This window comes from Citrus sinensis, chromosome 5 (assembly GCF_022201045.2).
Source record: "Citrus sinensis cultivar Valencia sweet orange chromosome 5, DVS_A1.0, whole genome shotgun sequence".
NCBI lineage: Eukaryota > Viridiplantae > Streptophyta > Magnoliopsida > Sapindales > Rutaceae > Citrus > Citrus sinensis.
The window spans coordinates 22,090,486-22,111,324 of NC_068560.1; the positions used below are offsets into that span (position 1 = coordinate 22,090,486).

At 35.3% G+C, this 20,839-nt stretch overlaps 1 protein-coding gene and 1 non-coding gene across 2 annotated transcripts in view; one reads left to right on the plus strand and one right to left on the minus strand.

Moving 5' to 3' along the window:
• Nucleotides 1-20,839, minus strand: part of LOC102628997 (SH3 domain-containing protein 1-like) — a 164,098-nt gene that overhangs the window by 68,298 nt on the left and 74,961 nt on the right. The window lies entirely within an intron of this gene.
• Nucleotides 12,694-12,797, plus strand: LOC127902877 (small nucleolar RNA R71). The gene has a single exon (XR_008055513.1). It is a non-coding gene; the product is annotated as a small nucleolar RNA R71 (small nucleolar RNA).

The window sequence follows — 20,839 nt, forward strand, 5'->3', positions numbered from 1 at the left end:
ACGACTCACGTCACGCATCAGTCAAGTGATGGATTTAACAAGACTGCGCTTATGTTCTATCAAATTCCTCTGCCTCTCAGAAGATAACTTTTCTGGGCCAAATTTCTCATCTAAAGCATATTATGCCCCAAAGTCAGAGATAACAAAATGGGGCACTACCGATTATGAAAGAGAACTAGTAGTTGTCAGAAGCCTAAGTCAAATTCCGGTAGTAAGAAGAGGCCTTTCTTGAGTTTAGATTATGTGTTCGAGTTTTAATAAATGCCTGAGTTAATAATAATAACAACAGTAATAATAAACTAAAAAGCATAATTACTATTGAATGGTAAAAAAAAAAAATTGTGTGAACTCCAATAACCACCCCAGTGGCGAATTTTGGAGAGGGCTAGGCCGGGCTTCTTAGAAAAAAAAAATATTTAATTACAAAATTACCTTTATTGAAACCTATATAAAAAATTTATATTAATTAGTTATGATGCCTCTTCAATTATCATTAAATTCTTGTCTGTTCATCATTTGATGGATAAATGTGTATTTAAATAATCTTAAATAATGTCTAGAACAAATATTTTGAATGGTAAAACTCATTATGTCTTGCATTACTAGATGTATCTATAATTTATTATTTACAAATTATATTGTATGATAAAAATGTATTGAATTTTTTTTTTTAAAGTTCGGCTCACTCAGAAAAAAAAATGTTATTAGACTCGCCACTGCACAAACCTAGAATAATAATTATTCCTTATTATATTGACTGCACCAGGCAATAAACTAATAAGTTCTCATCAGTGGTTTTTAATCTTTTTAATTCTTTTTACCGCACACCTGATCAAGAATTCTATTTTGTTAACTAATCAATTGCAAAGCATATATTAGTGTTGAACGGTGCACAAAATTGAAAAAACAAAATCTTAAAAAACGTGCGGACTCGGATAGCCAGACCAGAAATCTATGACAATAATTAGATTTGATGCTGGGAATCTATTAATTTCTGGCCGTATTGACTCCACCAGTGAAGTTTTTAAAATAACAAGTTCCCATTCTCGGCTTATAATAATTTTAGAATAATGACTTATTTGTAGAAGAATTTATGATTTCCCATTAATATCAATATTGAAGTGGCATGGGTCAAATCTCAATTGCTTGAAGAATCTATTTATTATTATTATTAATATTGAAATGGGGTGGGTAACGGTTCACTCAATTAATATGTGGGGAATTAAATATTACCACCCAAGGTAGAATTGTGGAAAATTAAAGCAAAATGAGAAATATGGAAAGGAAGGCTGAAAGTAAGGCATGATGAAAGGCTTTGAGAAGGCTGAAGACCACCAAATAAGTCAACTGAAAGCTAGTTGGGGCCTGGTATATATGTTAGATGTGTTTGTTATAAATAACATAGAGCCCTTTTGTTAGCTATAGCTATGGAGACAGAGAGAGTTTGTGTTTTTTAGTAGTTAAAGATATAGCTAGAATGGGTGGTTCAAAATCCAAAATGGTGACAACGTTAGTTTTGTTATTAATAATATTAGAAGGGGGTGAAGTGAGGAATGTTTGGAGCTTGAGAGATTTGCTCTTTTGCGGCTTAAGCATTTCTTCAATTCTCCTTATAGACTTTAAAACTAGGTAGACGAGCAAAGAGATTGTTGTCAGTGGGAAACCGTTGAGTGTAGGAAAGTGATACGACTACATCTTAGTCTTACCAGGAATATCGATCTGGGAGAGTGGTCTCTGAATGCTTCTCTATTTACTCTCTTTCAACAACTTGGCAACAAAATAGCCGGTTGGGTTAAGAACGAAGGTCCTTCATTTAATTTAATTTACTTAATTTCTCCCTCTTAATTAATGTCTATAACCATTAGGAGAAATAAGGGATTTTATTAACTCAAATATGTCTAATGGAGCTCATTCTTTGGTTTTACTTGCAGGTCTAGAAGCAGGTGTGTCATCTAACAGCTGCTTTGATAATTTCCCACACCTTCATCTTTGATGGAAATATGAAATAAAAACAAATTGGTGAAAATGGTATTGGTACCTGAGGCCATGTAATCTATTTCAAAAACTACACCATCAAAACGATTACATAAGTCTCAGAAGAATCAAACATCAGTTTTGCAAAATACCAATTGCTGGAGGCTAGATTCTAACTTCCCCTCTTGATTTTTATGGGCATGTTGTGTCGTACATGCAGACAAAAATCATATTTTACTTTACTTATTTCTTACTTTCACTTGCAACCCAAAGTGGCAAGAAATAAATAACATGCTCCGATTAGCTGGACAAAAGGATGATGACAATCGAGTCGATATTATATGCAGAGTTTTCAAGATAAAATTATTCCAACTAATGCAAGATCTGAAAAAAGATCAACCATTTGGAAAAATAATTGCATGTAAGTTCACTTCAAATTCGTATACATAACAAATTCAACTCATTTGTTATTGAAAAGTGCAGGGAAGAACAATAATTTCACAATTGAAATCAATATTTCTAACTTTTAAATTTTACTCCATTTTGTGGCAGGTCTATAGACAATTGAGTTTCAAAAAAGAGGCTTGCTGTTGTGCAAATTTTAATGTACTCGCAAGCGCACGAATCTATTGTAGTATAGATCAATGGTGACGAGTGTCGATCCCACGAGGAGGTGGATTTTAATTGTGTAGAATTAATTTTGTGAATGGGTGATTGGATTTTGTGGTGAAGGTGACTTAGATTATCCTAAAATTGGAATTGAAATGGCGAGAATAACTTGAAGAGAATTCTATTGAAATGACGTACTTGGGTATCTGGATCCGTATCAACATGCATCATGGGCTAAATAATCTGTATTAATGCCAATTAAATCATGAGGGGGGAATCCACACTTCATGAACCACGCTCTAATCAATATGGTGCTAAGGGCTTATCGTGCCAAATAATAATAACCTTGTACTAGAGGGCCGGTGAAACCAAGGCGGTACTAGACAAGATTAGTATTATTTATCGACGAGAAGTCAAAACATCCACAAAAACTAGAGGGGAAGAGAAAATAAATTTACCAAATTAAGCCCATGACACATGTTGAGACTTCACCTTCAACCCAAGCTTGAAAGAAAATTAGCCACTCATAATTGAACTAGGGGCAAAATGGGAATTTATTACAATACGAAGAAAATACAAGATGGAGAGGGAATTACAGAAAACAGAGTCCAAAAATGGATTTAGAGGTATCAAATTAGGGGGGGGAGGCCCCCTTTTTATAGATACATGGAGTAAATCATGGCCATCGGATTAAAAACAGTTTGGACGCTCAGGATTGCGCCACGTCATCAGTCAACAGTCCACGGTTTGACCACGCGGATGAACAGTAATACGGTTTGACTCGGATGAACAGTAACGTGGTTTGACTCGGATGAACAGTAACGCAGTTTGGTTGAAAATAATCCTGTGTGATGCATGTACCGTACGCGAGATTTTTCATCCACTGATATGCTGCCACGTCACCATCAACAGTACATAAGAATTTTAGCCCAACAGGATCGTGACACCTCATCAGTCAATGCCACATCATCTGTCAATGCCACGTCATCGATCCGTCTATGTGAACAGTGTTGTGAACAGTAACGTAGATAGTACCGTACACGTGAATAGTACCGTACATATGAATAGTGCCATTTTTCCTTTTATGCTCCTCCTAAGGTTTTCGACCGTCCTGAGTTCAAAAGTGATGTTCGTTTTGCCGTCTGATCTCTCCTTTATTGTGAAATGACTATAATGCCCCTAAAATACATAAAATACTTAATTAAAATAAAACACATGTAATTAAATCACAAGAAGGTTAAATACATAAAAGTAAGGGTTGTTAGTAAGACTTGAAATGTAAAATGACGGTTTTCTCCTTTATAAATATGCATTTTCTAACACTCAACACACCCCCCAACCAGCTTATTGCTAGTCCCTAGCAAATAAAGCGAAAACAAAATTTAAATTCAAAATATTTTTTTTTTAAATAAAAACACTCGTATTTATTCCATCAGATTAATGATAGCAATCAAATAAAAGTATAAGCATTATCTCCAGTCTAAAGCAACATCACACCCACATCAACCATTCACATGAATCAGCCCAGTAGACTTTTTTATAGCTACTTTCAAGAATGACATGTCAAACCCCAAAATCTCACTGGAAGTAGTGACACTCTCACAAAGAAATTAAAACCAATAAAAATAGTCACTCCAATGAATGGTAATTGAGAGAGAAAATAATAAAGAAGTGATATCACATGCTCTCACCAAGATGAAATAAATATGCCCTTAGCTTATAAATAATACGATCTCAAGTCAAACAAAAATGGTAGTCAACCCAATTTATTTATCTTTTATTTATTTATTTTTATTATGCACCACTACATCTTTTTAGCCCATATAACTAGCTTCTACTTCAAACTATAGTTCCCTAAAATCAAGAAGGACTTTTATTAGGACGTAACGTAGGCTAGGGATATGGCTAACAAAGAAAGGAAATAAGGAAAACAAAGTGTATGTTTGAGAAAAATGCAGAGAATTTTTTTTTTTTTTTGGAAGTTGCAAGGTGGATTTCACCTATTTTTATTCTTTTGAAACAACAACTTTTGTTTTTGTTTTTTTTTTTGCTTTTATTTGGCATAACTTCACTGAACAAAATAATTATTTACATTTTCTCAAACATAAATAGGTGATGGAACTTATAAGATATCGGGTAACACTCCAAATCGGAGTGGGTCAAGATGATAAGTTGACAAAGAAAATGATTTTTTTTTTAAAGGCTCAAAATGGTTAACTATGGATATTTAATAAAAGGGATGGCTAGAAAGGCTCAAACGGATCAAAGATGGCCTTTCCATCGTCTTTTAGGGCTCTAAATAATCATCCATATCTACTAGTTAGATGGGCCTCCCAATGTAGCAACACACATTTTTTTTTCTTTTTTTTTATTTTACCATTTTTTTTAAGGGTTAACGCAAAAGAAATCTAGAGATCATGTATAAAATAATAAACTGTTAAGCTGTATAAAGAATGGGCAAAAGGGTTACTCTCCAAGAAAAATGATAGGCTCAAAAACTCACTTAGTACTTATTATGACATGTTCATTCCTTCAAGCAACTCATATATGTCTCCGACATCAACATGTAGAGTAGCAAACATAATGTAACATCACTTAAGACCAAAGATAATACAAATACTAAAATTTGAAATTAATCATGTCATCCAATGTTAAAACAAATCACACAATTTTTATTTTTTTAAACAACATTCTACCCCCCAACCTATTCTAAACATGAAAGGAAAAATATGCATGCAGGAATGTGAAAATGATGCATAAAAACTAATTAAAAAAAGTTACACTTAAAATGATAGAAAACGAAAATGGTTTTTTTTTTTTAACTTAGAAGATGCGTTTCTAGAGGCACTACTCTCCATATTCAGCCATCTTCGACTCAAAATTTTGAAAATATATATTTATAAGGAGAAATTAAAAAGAAGAAGAAAAATAAACATCAAAACATAATAAAGAAAAAGAAAATGTCTGAATTTTTTTTTTAGTTTTTTTTTTAATTTTTTTTTTAAAACGATGAAGATGCGTTTCTAGAGTCACTACACTCCATATTCAGCCATCTTCAACACAAAAAGTTAGCAACAGTTAGTTTCTACAACAAAAAATTAGTAAAAACCTAACCAAAATTCCACAATTGTCGACTATTCCCTCCCCCCAACCAGAATGAAACATTGTCCTCAATGTTTGAAAGGAAAGAAGTAGAGTTTAGAAGACATCACCTGGGTGGTGCAACACAGAAGAAAATATTTACAGGCGGAGAGTTAAATCTAATTTGTACTTCTTACTGCTGCTACTGTTACCATCATTATTTGGACGCTCCAACACAAAGGTCCAGGGGTCTGGCTCCGGTCTATAAGCTTGTAACAGATCAAGTAGCTCATTAGCAGTGTGAGCACAAATAAAGAGTTTTTTCACATTAGCGGGAATGAAATAGTTTTTTATTGCATGGTTAAGAAATGCGATAAAGCCATCATAAAAGTTATTGACATTTAACAAACCGATGGGTTTCTGGTGGATGTGGAGATGGGCCCAAGATGCTAGTGTGATAAGTGCCTCTAGTGTTGCAAGATCTCCTGGAAGGAAAATAAAAGCATCAGCATGATTAAGCATTTCAGTTATTCTTTCTTGCATACCTGAGACAACTAACTCTTCTCCAGTTGATGAGTCAGACGAACTGCCCAACGGTTTTAGGACTCTTGGGATGATGCCTAACACTTGGCTGCCTCTGATTAAAGCTGCTTCTGAGACCATTTTTGATAACCCTCGATTACCTCCTCCATACACCAAGTGTAATTTTCTCTCTGCTATACTTCGACCAAGATCTATGGCTGCCTCAACGAACTCTTTATGTTTGCCATAGGTAAATCCGGAAAGCACACAAATGTTCTTGAATTGTCTATTGGGAGTAGCTACCATTGCGATACTTCTCAAAAATAATTTGTGAGTGCTTGACAAAAGATATCACATTTAAGAGTCTTGGTGATAGTGGGTCATGGTTGTGTATGAGGTAATATGTCAGTGTCAAATAACGCTTAAAGCACGTGGCTCGCAAGTCAAAAAGGAAACAGTAAAAATGAAAAAGTAAACAGTAATAAGAAAAAAGCAAACAGTAATAAAATTATTAAGGACAATAATACACACAATAAACAATAGTGAAATAAAATAACAGTAAAGTGAAAGGATATTTACAGGTAGTTGCGACTGTGGCTCACATCTTCCTCTGGTTTTATGTCCAGAAATGGCTTGAACGCCCTCTATAGGTCGAGGATAGGCTTCCTATCCAGTTTTCTTATAAACTGGCAAACAAGGTCGTTTATAGTCAGATTCCCGAGACTATATCGTGCATGCTCTTTCTGGAATAATGGCCATAACTGGAGAATCGCTCCTTGCACATATCCACTGGGATGCGTTTCAAGAGACAAAAGGATATCATCCAATGACTCCTTATTCAAGCCATCCCTAATGAATTGAATCTTATCTTCCCTGTTATCAGACATCATTCCTAAAGAACATGGGTTTTTATTGCAACTCATTCTGGCACACTTATGACAAGCAACAGAAATTCTTCGAGCTCGTCGTTTTCTTGCATAATTTCCTTTACCACAACCAGGCATGTATGCAATAAATTTTGGAGGTAACTCACCTGCCGATCGTACTTTAGCCTCAATTAACCAACGGATGTCAGCAGGTATGTTATTCCTCATAAGTAATCGCATGCGTTCGGACCGAGCTTTATAGACCGTAAGGAGGGCATTCTGAGGAAGTGAAGGGAATCGCTTGTGAAGCTTCGCTAGAGTCTCGTTTCTGTCCATACTTTCGCCTCAGAATATCAGTTATTATGGGAAACTGAAGTAACCGACTTGATTGTCACGGAGTACCGTTATCCGCCACTTCACCGGGGTAACAAACTAAAGCACACAAATAGAAAAAAAAAATTAAAACACACAAAGAAAATTAAAATCGTCCTCTTATTGAATTTACCTCAAGCTCCAACTGGATGTCGTAAACACTTCTCTCAATGTCTCTGAGTTGGAGTTCTAAACCCTCAACATAGGCTACTAACTCTGGTGGTTGTAGAGCCCAAATGCGTTGTGTTTTACAAAATTGAATCTGCCTTTTGAGATGAGTTTTGACACGTTGAAGTGGTTTAAGAATGTTCAGGAGGAACGGTCTAAGTAATGTACTCATGATTAAAAATGATAAAAGAAAACATACTAGTTAAACAAATACACTTATACAAAAATAATTTCAATTAGCAAAAGAATAATATAAAGAAAGAAAGAAAAATCAAATCAACGAAAAGAAAAATCAATTCAAATCTGGTGGGTCACTCAAATTTATTTCGGTGTCTTCTCCATGTGATTGGTATTCTAGATATGGCTTTAATCTTTGACCATTAACTTTAAACGTGACACCGTTCTTTGGGTCCTTAATTTCAATTGCCCCATGTGGAAAAACAGTATGAACAATAAATGGGCCAGACCAACGAGAGCGTAACTTACCTGGGAATAGGTGCAAGCGAGAATTGAATAAAAGCACTTTCTGACCTGGAGTGAACGATTTTCTCATAATTTGCTTATCATGGAAGACTTTCATTCGTTGCTTGTAAATCTTGGCATTTTCGTATGCATCATTGCGAATTTCTTCAAGTTCTGCCAACTGTAATCTTCTTTCTGAGCTGGCTTGCTGCATGTCAAAATTGAATTTCTTGATGGCCCAATATGCACGATGCTCGAGTTCCACAGGTAGGTGGCAAGCTTTTCCATACACTAGCCTGTAGGGTGACATCCCAATCGGGGTCTTGAAAGCCGTTCTATATGCCCATAAGGCATCATCAAGTCTTAATGACCAATCTTTTCTGTCTGGCCTCACCGTCTTTTCTAATATGTGCTTTATTTCTCGATTGGAGATCTCAACTTGGCCACTGGTTTGCGGATGATACGGAGTCGCCACTTTGTGTGTGATTGAATACTTTGTCAAAAGAGATTTGAATGCTTTGTTACAAAAGTGGGCACCACCATCACTAATTATTGCTCGAGGGAATCCAAAGCGCGAGACAATGTTGCTTTTCAAAAATCCTATCACCACCTTGTGATCATTAGTACTGCATGGAATTGCTTCTACCCATTTGGATACGTAGTCAACAGCAACCAATATGTATTGATGGCCAAAAGAAGGGGGAAAGGGTCCCATGAAGTCGATACCCCATACGTCAAAAATTTCAACCACTAAAATTGGATTTAATGGCATCATGTTCCTTCGTGTAATGCTCCCCATTCGTTGACACCTATCACATGAAGAACAAAAAGTGTAAGCATCTCAAAATATAGTTGGCCAATAGAAACCACATTGCAAAACTTTAGTAGCTGTTTTCTTAGCACTGAAATGGCCTCCACAAGCTTGTTCATGGCAGAATGAAAGGATATTCTGAATTTCATTTTCTGGGACACATCGTCTAACAATTTGATCAGCACAATACTTGAACAAATACGGGTCATCCCAAAAGAAATTCTTTATCTCTGCAAAGAATTTAGCCTTATCTTGCTTGGTCCAATGCTTTGGAAGTTGACCTGTAACAAGATAATTCACGATGTCAGCATACCACGGTAATACTTCCACATTCATCAATTGTTCATCAGGGAATGACTCATTTAATGGTAATGGCTCTGTAGTTGTGTCAAAATGGAGACGAGAGAGGTGGTCCGCCACAACATTTTCTGTCCCTTTCTTATCTTTGAATTCCAAGTCAAATTCCTGCAAAAGTAACACCCAACGAATTAGTCTAGCTTTTGCATCTTTCTTTGTGAGAAGATATTTAAGAGCAGCATGATCCGTGAATATAATTATTTTACAACCAATGAGATAAGATTGAAATTTTTCTAATGCAAACACTACTGCTAGCATTTCTTTTTCAGTAGTTGAATAGTTCAACTGTGCATCATTCAATGTCATACTAGCATAGTAAATAACGTGGGGAATTCGATCAACTCTTTGTCCTAATACTGCTCCTACTGCATAATCAGATGCATCACACATGAGCTCAAATGGTAAGTTCCAGTTCGGGGGCTGAATGATGGGTGATGATGTCAACAAATGCTTTAATTTTTCAAACGCAACAAGACATGAATCATAAAAAACAAAAGGTACATCCTTAGCAAGTAGATTGCATAAGGGTCTAGAAACTTTGCTAAAATCTTTAATGAAACGTCTATAAAAACCAGCATGCCCAAGGAAAGATCTTACTTCTCTGACTGTTTTGGGTGAAGGAAGATTAGAAATGAGATCCACTTTAGCTTTGTCAACCTCAATACCTTTGCTCGAAATGATGTGACCGAGAACAATACCTTGTTTTACCATAAAATGACACTTCTCCCAATTTAAGACCAAGTTCTTCTCGATACATCTCTGCAGAACTAGTGTTAGATGATGTAAACATTGATCAAACGAATCACCAAAGACAGAAAAGTCATCCATAAAGACTTCAAGGAATCGTTCAACCATATCAGAAAAAATGCTCAACATGCATCGTTGAAATGTAGCAGGTGCATTACATAATCCAAATGGCATCCTCCTATATGCAAAAGTGCCAAAGGGCAAGTGAAAGTAGTTTTCTCTTGATCTTTTGGTGCTATGGGAATCTGATTATATCCTGAGTAGCCATCTAGAAAGCAATAAAATTCATGGCCTGCTAATCTATCAAGCATTTGATCGATAAATGGTAAAGGAAAATGGTCTTTACGTGTGACAGAATTCAACTTTCTATAATCAATGCATACACGCCATCCTGTAGTCACTCTAGTGGGTATCAATTCATTATCAGCATTCGTAACTACTGTGACTCCTGACTTTTTGGGGACAACTTGTACAAGACTGACCCATGAACTATCAGAAATTGGGTAAATGATACCTGCGTCTAATAGCTTAAGGACTTCTGTTCTAACAACTTCTTTCATATTAGGATTTAACCGACGTTGCATTTCCCTAGTAGATTTAGCATTTTCATCAAGGTGAATGTAATGCATGCAGTCTACTAGGTTTATACCTTTTATGTCCGCTATGGTCCATCATAATGCTCCTTTGTGCTCTTTTAAAACATCTAACAACTTACTTTTTTGTTCGTCATTTAGGGATGATGAGATGATTACCGGCAGAGTACTTTCTTCTCCCAAAAATGCATATTCCAATGTGTTGGGCAATGGTTTGAGCTCGAGTTTCGGTGGTGATTCTGATGATGGGATGAGTTTCTTCTCTGATGGTGCTAGTTGTTCAACTCTTGACTTCCATTTATTAGTGTCCATGGATGGTGCTGAGTCAAGTAGGGCGTTGACCTCATCGACCGATCTGTCAATATCAAAATCCAAACCAAAGTGAGTTAAACATGTTTGTAAAGGATCACCACTAAGGTTTGAAAGAAAAGTGTCATCAACTAATGATTCAATTAAATCCACATCAACAATTCCATCATCTGCACTGTGAGGTTGTTTGGCAATGTTGAAAATGTTTAGCTCCATAGTCATGTTGCCGAAGGACAACTGCATATTTCCAGTCCTGCATTGAATGTGAGCATCCGCAGTTGCCAAGAAAGGTCGGCCTAGGATAATGGGGATGTGCTTCCTTGAATCCTGTATTGGTTGAGTGTCAATTACAATGAAATCAACAGGAAAATAAAACTTGTCTACCTGGATAAGCACGTCCTCCACAATACCACGAGGTATTTTCGTGGACCGATCTGCGAGTTGTAACACCACTAGAGTTGGGTGCAATTCTCCAAGTCCAAGTTTCACAAACACAGAGTAAGGCAATAAATTTACACTAGCTCCTAAATCCAACAAAGCATTCTCAATTGTGTGGTTCCCTATACTACATGAGATAGTGGGGGAGCCTGGGTCTTTGCATTTTAAAGGAATTTTATGTTGGAGTATAGAACTAACGTTTTCTGTTAAAAATGCCTTCTTTTGAACATGCATATTTCTCTTTTTAGTACAAAGGTCTTTAAGAAACTTGGCATAAGATGGAACTTGCTTAATAGCATCAAGCAAAGGGATGTTAACACTTACCTGTTTGAAGATTTCAAGAATCTCACTTGTGGATTTTCCCTTTTTTCCTTTAGCTAACCTCTGAGGAAATGGAGCTTTGGGAACATATTCCCGTGGGTTGGTTTCTTCTTTCTCCTCCGGTGATGAGTCTTCAACATTCACAGGTACAATTTGATTTTCTTTTGTCACCGGCATCTCCACTTTGTTGTCGACTTCTTTTCCTTTTCGTAAGGTCATGACTGCTTTGACCTCTCCATGCTGCTGTGGTGAACTGGTACTTGCTTCATGTACTCCTTTAGGATTAGGCACTGGTTGACTTGGAAATTTGCCTTTCTCAACAGTCATTGCCAATGTCTGAACTGAAGAAGCAAGTTGTCCCACCATCTTCTCGAGGCTTGAAACTGATTGAGCTTGTGAGTTGAAGCCTTCTCTCAACTCATTTCGTAGTCCATCAATGGTGCGGTTCTGTTGCTCAATCGTGGAGTGAGTAACATTCCTGAAATTCTGGAATGCATCCTCCCATGGTCTAGGTTGAGAGTGGTTCTGGTTCTGATTGTATGGTCTAAATGGTGGCTGAGAGGCTTGAGGAACTTGAGGAATTTGTTGCATTGGTGGAGCTGGAGCTGCTGGTCCATTCTGTTGGAATCCTTGAGACCATGAAAAATTGGGGTGGTCTCTCCATCCAGGATTATATGTGTTGGAGTATGGGTTGTAATTTGATGGTTTTTTCATTATACCTATGGCATTGGCTTGATCTGAGTATGAGTCAAGGTCATGTGGTTCAGTTGATTTAGCAGTCGATAACGATGCTATTTGTCGAGCAAGACCTTCAACCATCTCCTTGACTTCTTTGATTCCTGAAGTTGATTCGCCAATTTGAACCTCATTCACTCCTTTAATTCTTCTAGTAGTCCTGAGTGATCGACTCCGTTGTTGGGAATTATCTGCTTGTCGTTGGAAGAATTCCCAAATTTCTGATGCACTTTTTGACATTAGCTCTCCTCCACTTGTTGCCATTAGCCATTCTTGCACATTTGGTAGTAATCCCTCCAAAAAGTATTGGCATTGGTGCCATTTCTCGTACCCATGATGTGGACACTTCAAGAGTAGCCCATTAAATCGCTCCCATGTTTCGAAAAATTGTTCGTCCTCTCTCTGGGTAAACTCCGAGATTTCCCTGCGAATAGCATTGGTTTTATGCACAGGGAAATATTTATTCAAAAATTTAGTTACCATTTGTTCCCATGATGAAATGCTATTAGCAGGTAAAGTATTTAACTATGAACGAGCTCTATCTTTTAAAGAAAATGGGAATAGTCTAAGTTTAACATTATCGTCTGAAAAATTTTCATATTTAAAAGTTTGACAAATGGCATGAAAATCATTCAGATGATTATATGGATCCTCATTTTCTAGGCCATAAAATGTTGGGAGGCAATTTAGCACACTGGGTTTTAATTCAAAACTCCTAGCAGCTACATTTGGGTATCTTATGCATGATGTGCTCAAATTAGCTAAGGGACTGAAGTAGTCCTTAAATGGCCTCTCCTGTGGTTGCAAATCCATTTTATTTTTAATTTGTTTGTGTGTGCGAAGTGTTCTTTCTAGTTCAAGGTCCATAGGTTCAAGATTAGGTAATAATGACCTACGACCATGCATGCAAAACAAATAAAAAAAATAAAGATGGGAACAAAAAAATAAAATAAAAATAAAGAAGAGGGAGAAATTACGATACTAACCTTATTGCGCTATTACAACCTTTCTATAAAAATACACAAAAATAAATACGTGAAATAAATTAACTAAAAATAAATTAATAAGATAAACAAAAAAAAATTACAAAGAAAAATAAGTTGAAAATGAAATTACAGAATTTTAAAGAAGAGAAAAAGAAAAAAAAATACTAACCTTTAAATGTAGATTCACTTTTTTTTCTTTTTTTTTTAAGAAAAAAATATATAAGAAAACAAATAAAAGATATTATTCACACAAATTAATTCTATGAATTAAAATTACTTACCTCCCCGGCAACGGCGCCAAAAACTTGTTGTGCAAATTTTAATGTACTCGCAAGCGCACGAATCTATTGTAGTATAGATCAATGGTGACGAGTGTCGATCCCACGAGGAGGTGGATTTTAATTGTGTAGAATTAATTTTGTGAATGGGTGATTGGATTTTGTGGTGAAGGTGACTTAGATTATCCTAAAATTGGAATTGAAATGGCGAGAATAAATTGAAGAGAATTCTATTAAAATGACGTACTTGGGTATCTGGATCCGTATCAACATGCATCATGGGCTAAATAATCCGTATTAATGCCAATTAAATCATGAGGGGGGAATCCACACTTCATGAACCACACTCTAATCAATATGGTGCTAAGGGCTTATCGTGCCAAATAATAATAACCTTGTACTAGAGGGCCGGTGAAACCAAGGCGGTACTAGACAAGATTAGTATTATTTGTCGATGAGAAGTCAAAACATCCACAAAAACTAGAGGGGAAGAGAAAATAAATTTACCAAATTAAGCCCATGACACATGTTGAGACTTCACCTTCAACCCAAGCTTGAAAGAAAATTAGCCACTCATAATTGAACTAGGGGCAAAATGGGAATTTATTACAATACGAAGAAAATACAAGATGGAGAGTGAATTACAGAAAACAGAGTCCAAAAATGGATTCAGAGGTATCAAATTAGGGGGGGAGGCCCCCTTTTTATAGATACATGGAGTAAATCATGGCCATCGGATTAAAAACAGTTTGGACGCTCAGGATTGCGCCACGTCATCAGTCAACAGTCCACGGTTTGACCACGCGGATGAACAGTAATACGGTTTGACTCGGATGAACAGTAACGTGGTTTGACTCGGATGAACAGTAACGCAGTTTGACTCGGATGAACAGTAACGCGGTTTGGTTGAAAATAATCCTGTGTGATGCATGTACCGTACGCGAGATTTTTCATCCACTGATATGCTGCCACGTCACCATCAACAGTACATAAGAATTTTAGCCCAACAGGATCGTGACACCTCATCAGTCAATGCCACATCATCGGTCAATGCCACGTCATCGATCCGTCTATGTGAACAGTGTTGTGAACAGTAACGTAGATAGTACCGTACACGTGAATAGTACCGTACATATGAATAGTGCCATTTTTCCTTTTATGCTCCTCCTAAGGTTTTCGACCGTCCTGAGTTCAAAAGTGATGTCCGTTTTGCCGTCTGATCTCTCCTTTATTGTGAAATGACTATAATGCCCCTAAAATACATAAAATACTTAATTAAAATAAAACACATGTAATTAAATCACAAGAAGGTTAAATACATAAAAGTAAGGGTTGTTAGTAAGACTTGAAATGTAAAATGACGGTTTTCTCCTTTATAAATATGCATTTTCTAACACTCAACACTTGCCCCATGCACACATACTGCTTTTTTTGCATCCAACAATGAAAAATCCTTCTGCAAACCATATTGATAAAATAATAATGCAGTTAACAAATTTATGATTCATGGACCGTGTGGAAAACACAATTCTCACTCTCCATGCATGATGCAAGACAAGTGCACAAAACATTTTCCAAAAAAATTCAATGATCAAACAATAGTGGATACAGATGGCTTTCCAGTCTTTAAAAGGAGAAATACAGGTATTCATGTCGAAAAGAAATGTGTCTTCTTGGATAATCGATATGTGGTCCCTTATCACAGGAATTTAATTGTCAAATTTGATGCACATATTAATGTTGAGATTTGTAATTACTCGAGACCAGTTAAATATTTTTTCAAGTATGTCCATAAAGGGTCTGATAGAACAACTGCAACAATGGAATCTATTGACACTACCCAAGAAATGGACGAGATCAAAACATATTTGGAGTGCAGATATATATCAGCAACCGAAGCTTGCTGGCGAATCTTCCAATTTGACATACATTAAAGAAAGTCGGCAGTTGAAAGATTGCCGTTCCATTTACCGGGAGAGCATACAGTAATATTCGAAGAATCCAAGTGCTTAGAAAATGTGCTTACCATACCTGGAATAGAAAAAACAAAGTTCACAGAATGGTTGCAGGCAAACAAGAATTATGATGATGCACGAGAGCTAACTTATTCTAATTTCCCTACATGTTGGGTATGGAATTCAAAAGACAAAACTTGGACTAGGAGAAAAAATGGCTTAGCAATTAGAAGAATTTACTTTGCACATCCTTCAAGTGGAGAACGATTTTATATGAGAATGTTGCTCAATTTTGTAAAAGGAAGCACTTCATTTGAAAGTATTAGAACAGTAAATGGAGTGACATATCCAACTTTTAAAGCTGCGTGCTATGCTTTGGGATTATTAGACGATGATAAAGAATGGATCGACTGCTTGACTGAAGCTGCAATATGGGCGACTGGAAATGAATTAAGACATCTTTTTGTCACGATACTCATTCATTGTCAGGTTTCTGATGCATCCCAACTTTGGAAATCTAATTATACTAGTTTATCATAAGGCATAACTTCATTGCAAAGGAAAAGATTCAGATTGAAAGATCTTCAGTTAACCGAGCAACAAGTTGAAGCATACACATTGTTGGAGATTGAAACTATCATGTTGAAAATGGGAAAAAGTTTAAGAGACATAGATGGAATGCCACTTCCTAATTCTTCTTTGATAAGAGATTCAGGTAACCGATTGGTCAATGAAGAGCTTGATTATGATCGTGATCAATTAAAGAAGTTGCATGAGAAATCATTTACTGCTCTAAATGCTTGCCAAAAATCAGCCTATGAAGCAATAATGCATTCTGTTGAGAATGAAGAAGGGTGTTTATTTTTTATCAATGGACATGGTGGTACTGGTAAAATATTTTTGTGGAATACAATTATTGCAAAGCTCATATCACATTCTAAAATAGTCTTGCCTGTTGCAACTTCAGGTATAGCAGCTTTGTTATTGCCTAATGGTAGGACAGCTCATTCGCGATTTCATATTCCTTTGGATGTGATAGCAGAGTGCACTTGTGAAATCCGACAAGGCACCTTATTAGCTGGACTTCTTATGAAAACTTCTTTGATCATTTGGGATGAAGCGCCTATGGCACATAAGTTCTGCTTTGAAGCTTTGGATAAGACCTTGAGAGATATTCTAAGAACAAGGTATGAAAATACTTCTATCAAACCTTTTTGAGGACTTACAATAGTATGTGGTGGTGATTTCCGTCAAATATTGCCAGTTGTGCCAAAGGGGACAAGAGCAGACATTGTTGACGCTTCACTTAACTCATCTTACTTATGGCCATTTTTCAAAATTTATGAGCTCAAACAAAATATGAGGCTCTATAATGGAAGCATGAGTGGCTCTGAGGCTGCTAAAATAGCTTCTTTTGACAAATGGTTGTTACAGATTGGAGATGGTTCATTATATGATGACATTGATAGAGAGTTAGTTAAACTACCTTCTGATATCTGTAAGAAACCATAAAAAAATCTAATGAAATCAATAGTCGACACTATCTACCCATCAATTCTACGTAACTACAGTGATCCAACATATTTGAAAGAAAGAGCAATATTAACGCCAAAAAATGAAATGGTGCATGAATTGAACGAGATGATTATGAATATAATACCTGGTCAAGGGAGAACCTATTTTAGCTCAGACAGTATATGCAAAGCAAGCGCAAACACAAATGATGAAGATGTTCTGTATCCAACTGAATTTTTGAATAGTTTGAAATTCAATGGCATCCCTAATCATGACATACGACTTAAGGAAGGTGATCCCGTAATGCTTCTCAGAAATCTAAATCAAATAGAAGGCCTATGTAACGGCACAAGATTGATTGTAACTCGTCTTAGTAAATGGTCCATTAGAGGTGACATCATTTCTGGAACAAATATTGGACAAAATGTCACAATTCCAAGAATTGTTATGTCTCCTAATGAATCAAGATGGCCATTCAAGCTTAACAGACGACAACTTCCTTTGGCACCATGTTTTGCCATGACGATCAACAAAAGCCAAGGACAATCTCTTAAACATGTTGGCTTGTATCTCCCTAAGCAAGTATTCACACATGGTCAATTATATGTCGCCGTATCTCGAGTTACCACAAGAGAATGATTGACCATACTAAATGCTGATCAAGAGGTAGAAGACCGAACCTTCATAAAAAAACATTGTCTACAAAGAAGTATTTCAAAATATTCACACATTAGCTCACAAAATCAAGGTATCACATTTTTAGATTATATTTTAAAATTTAATTTATACATTGCAAGCTCTTACTTCACCCTATAATAATGATTTTTATTATGTGTTTTAATTATTCAGTAGACAAATGAATAAATCAAAGGAACTATCGAGACAGCAAAATGGTAGTTTGGTTGAGTTTTCCAAGCTATTATGGAGAATTTAATCGCCAAAGAACATAGTACGTGAAGAAGCATTCCTTTTTACATCAACTATTTCTCCTTTCATTCTCTCTAATCCATGGAGACATGGTTTATATACAGATAAAGAACATTTTGGCACTAGGTGTTGCTGATCCCCATTGGAACTTGCCATAGCTGCAAGCTTGATATAAACAACTGCTCACCTACGCAGCTACAAACGATGCAAAATAACTTACAGAAGTCTTTACATGTATTTTACTTATTTCTTTTATAATTCAACGCATTGCTAAGGATCCTCAATTACAAAATTTAATTTGGAACTTATCAACTACAAAAGGTATAAGGTCTGTACACCTAGACTATACACGTTAATATATATATTTAAAGTTAACAAAAAAATAGTTAACTTTCATAAATAACATTAGTTTTATAAGGCTACCTCATTTTAAAAAAAATCAATTTATATTTTTTATCAGTTTTATTGAGTATAAAGAAAGAAAAATTGATAATACTAAATTCATTTTCTAAAGCCGCGCGAAGCGCGGTTTTATTTCCTAGTATATATATAAAGCTGGGACTATAAGAGGTGATGTGACATCACCATTTCTCATCTTTGTATATTTTCTATTATCTAATAAATAGAGAATTTTTCTTTCAAATTTGGCTTTTCATCTTCTCATAATTAATTTGATTGTTATTACAATTATGTAAATGTTTTAATGAGGCATATTCTTTATAATGAACATCCAATGGGGAGTGTTATAAATTTATTAAAATAAATGTGGATGTTCATAACATATATCTCTTAGTCTCTCCACTATCTCTCATTAGCAACCTTTAGCTTCTCTGTAACTCCCACAATCTCACAAGGAATTATGATCCATAATTTTTCATTAATTTCATGGAGTGATTATGTAACTACAAAAGGAGAGCTCATCTTTTTGTTTTGTATACACAATTGGAATGAATAAAATCACTCTAAAATATATTCTCTCATTTTATTCTTTATCTTGCGTTGCTTCTTTATTTGTGTTGTTGGCTAATAGTTTTTTTTTTATTTAAACCACCCGGTTTCCGACGACCGCATTGGATACTTCTACTGCATTCAACATTTCTAATTTTTATTGGTTGATATACGTGTGAATGACAACACAATCCTCTGAGGTATTTTTTTAATTATTAATGTTTGTTAATCTTTAAGTGTATATTAGAAATTATTGATCCTTATGTTTTAACATATTTATGTTATTTTCCCATAATATTACAGATGTTGTCGGAAGTTTATGTGGTGTGGGTGATATTGAGATTGTTGGAGCTGGTTGGAAAAAAAGACATATAAAAGTTCTAAAAGATTAGCAAGTTGAATATAATTTGGAACTTATCAACAACTACAAAAGGTATAAGGTTTGTACACTTACTATACACATTAATATATATATTTAAAGTTAACAAACAAATAATTAACTTTAATAAATAACATTAATTTTATAAGGCTGACTCATCTTTAAAAAAAATCAATTCATATTTTTTATCAGTTTCATCAAGTGTAAAGTAAGAAAAAATGATAATACTAAATTATTTTTTTAAAGCCGCGTGAAATGCGGTTCTATTTTCTAGTAATTTATAAACCGAGGCCGGGCCCCAAGTCTTTTAATTTTCTTCCTTTCTTTCCATATTTGTCGTTGGGTTATAAACTTCCCCAATTCTACCTTTTATGTGCACGTGAATCATGACATACCCCTTGAGTCATGCTTTCAAGTTATAATTCCTTTCAATCTTTGCCACGGCTTCAAGTCTCAAAATCACACAGCAATACATCATAACCCGAAAATTTATAAATAATCAATAATATATAAATGTAATCATCTATTGAATCAGTTCATTATTTATTCGTATTGCAAGCATCACCCCTATCATTCATAGTTTTCACTTTTTAGTGATGTTCACAAAATCCTAACCATACTATGCAATTGAGATATGATCAATAACACTTTGATAACATATTTTAAAAAACATAAATTCTTCTATAAAAAGTCATTATTCTGGGGGTTAATTTCCATAGGTTTCTATTAGTTAATTTTTTCCAACTATTTTTGATGAAATTAGATAGATTTGCCTTCATATTTGGGGCAAATAGTTTCAGCGAATCATGAATAAGCTTCCACACATTTTAGAAATCTTATCTTTTTTAATTTTATACTTTTTCTTTAATTTGCATTTTGGTTCACATGACCAAAAATTAAGTTCCATGCGTTTTTCAATTTGTGGAAATTCAGTTTTTTTTTTTGTGGAAATTTCGGTGGAGTCAATATGGCTAGAAATTCGTAGAAGGATGAATCAAAATACTCAATTATTGTTGTAGACTTGTAAGGCAGCTAACGGAGTCCACACGTTTCAATGTTTGTTTACAGTTCAGCTTTCCCTTTGATTAGTTATCAAAATAGAAACATGATTATCAATTTCAACTGTATGTCTTTCATGCCTTAACTTTCTTCCTTTCTTTCCAAATTTCTCATTTTGCTTTAATTTTCCACAATTTACCTCCAAGAATTGATTGACCTGTTACCCACCACACTTCAATACTAATAATAATAAATAAATTCTTCAAGCAATTGACATTTGACCCACCCCACTTCAATAATAATGCTAATGGGACATCATAAATTCTTCTATTCAAATATAATACTCATGACTTTGACGGCCGAAACATGTTTCATGGCACAAATAATGACGGTTTTGTTTGAGGTACGGTGGAGGTGTCTATTCAAATATTTGAAGCCAGCCCCTCGTTTTATCTAAACCACAAGCAGGCTCAGCCGAAATTGTTTA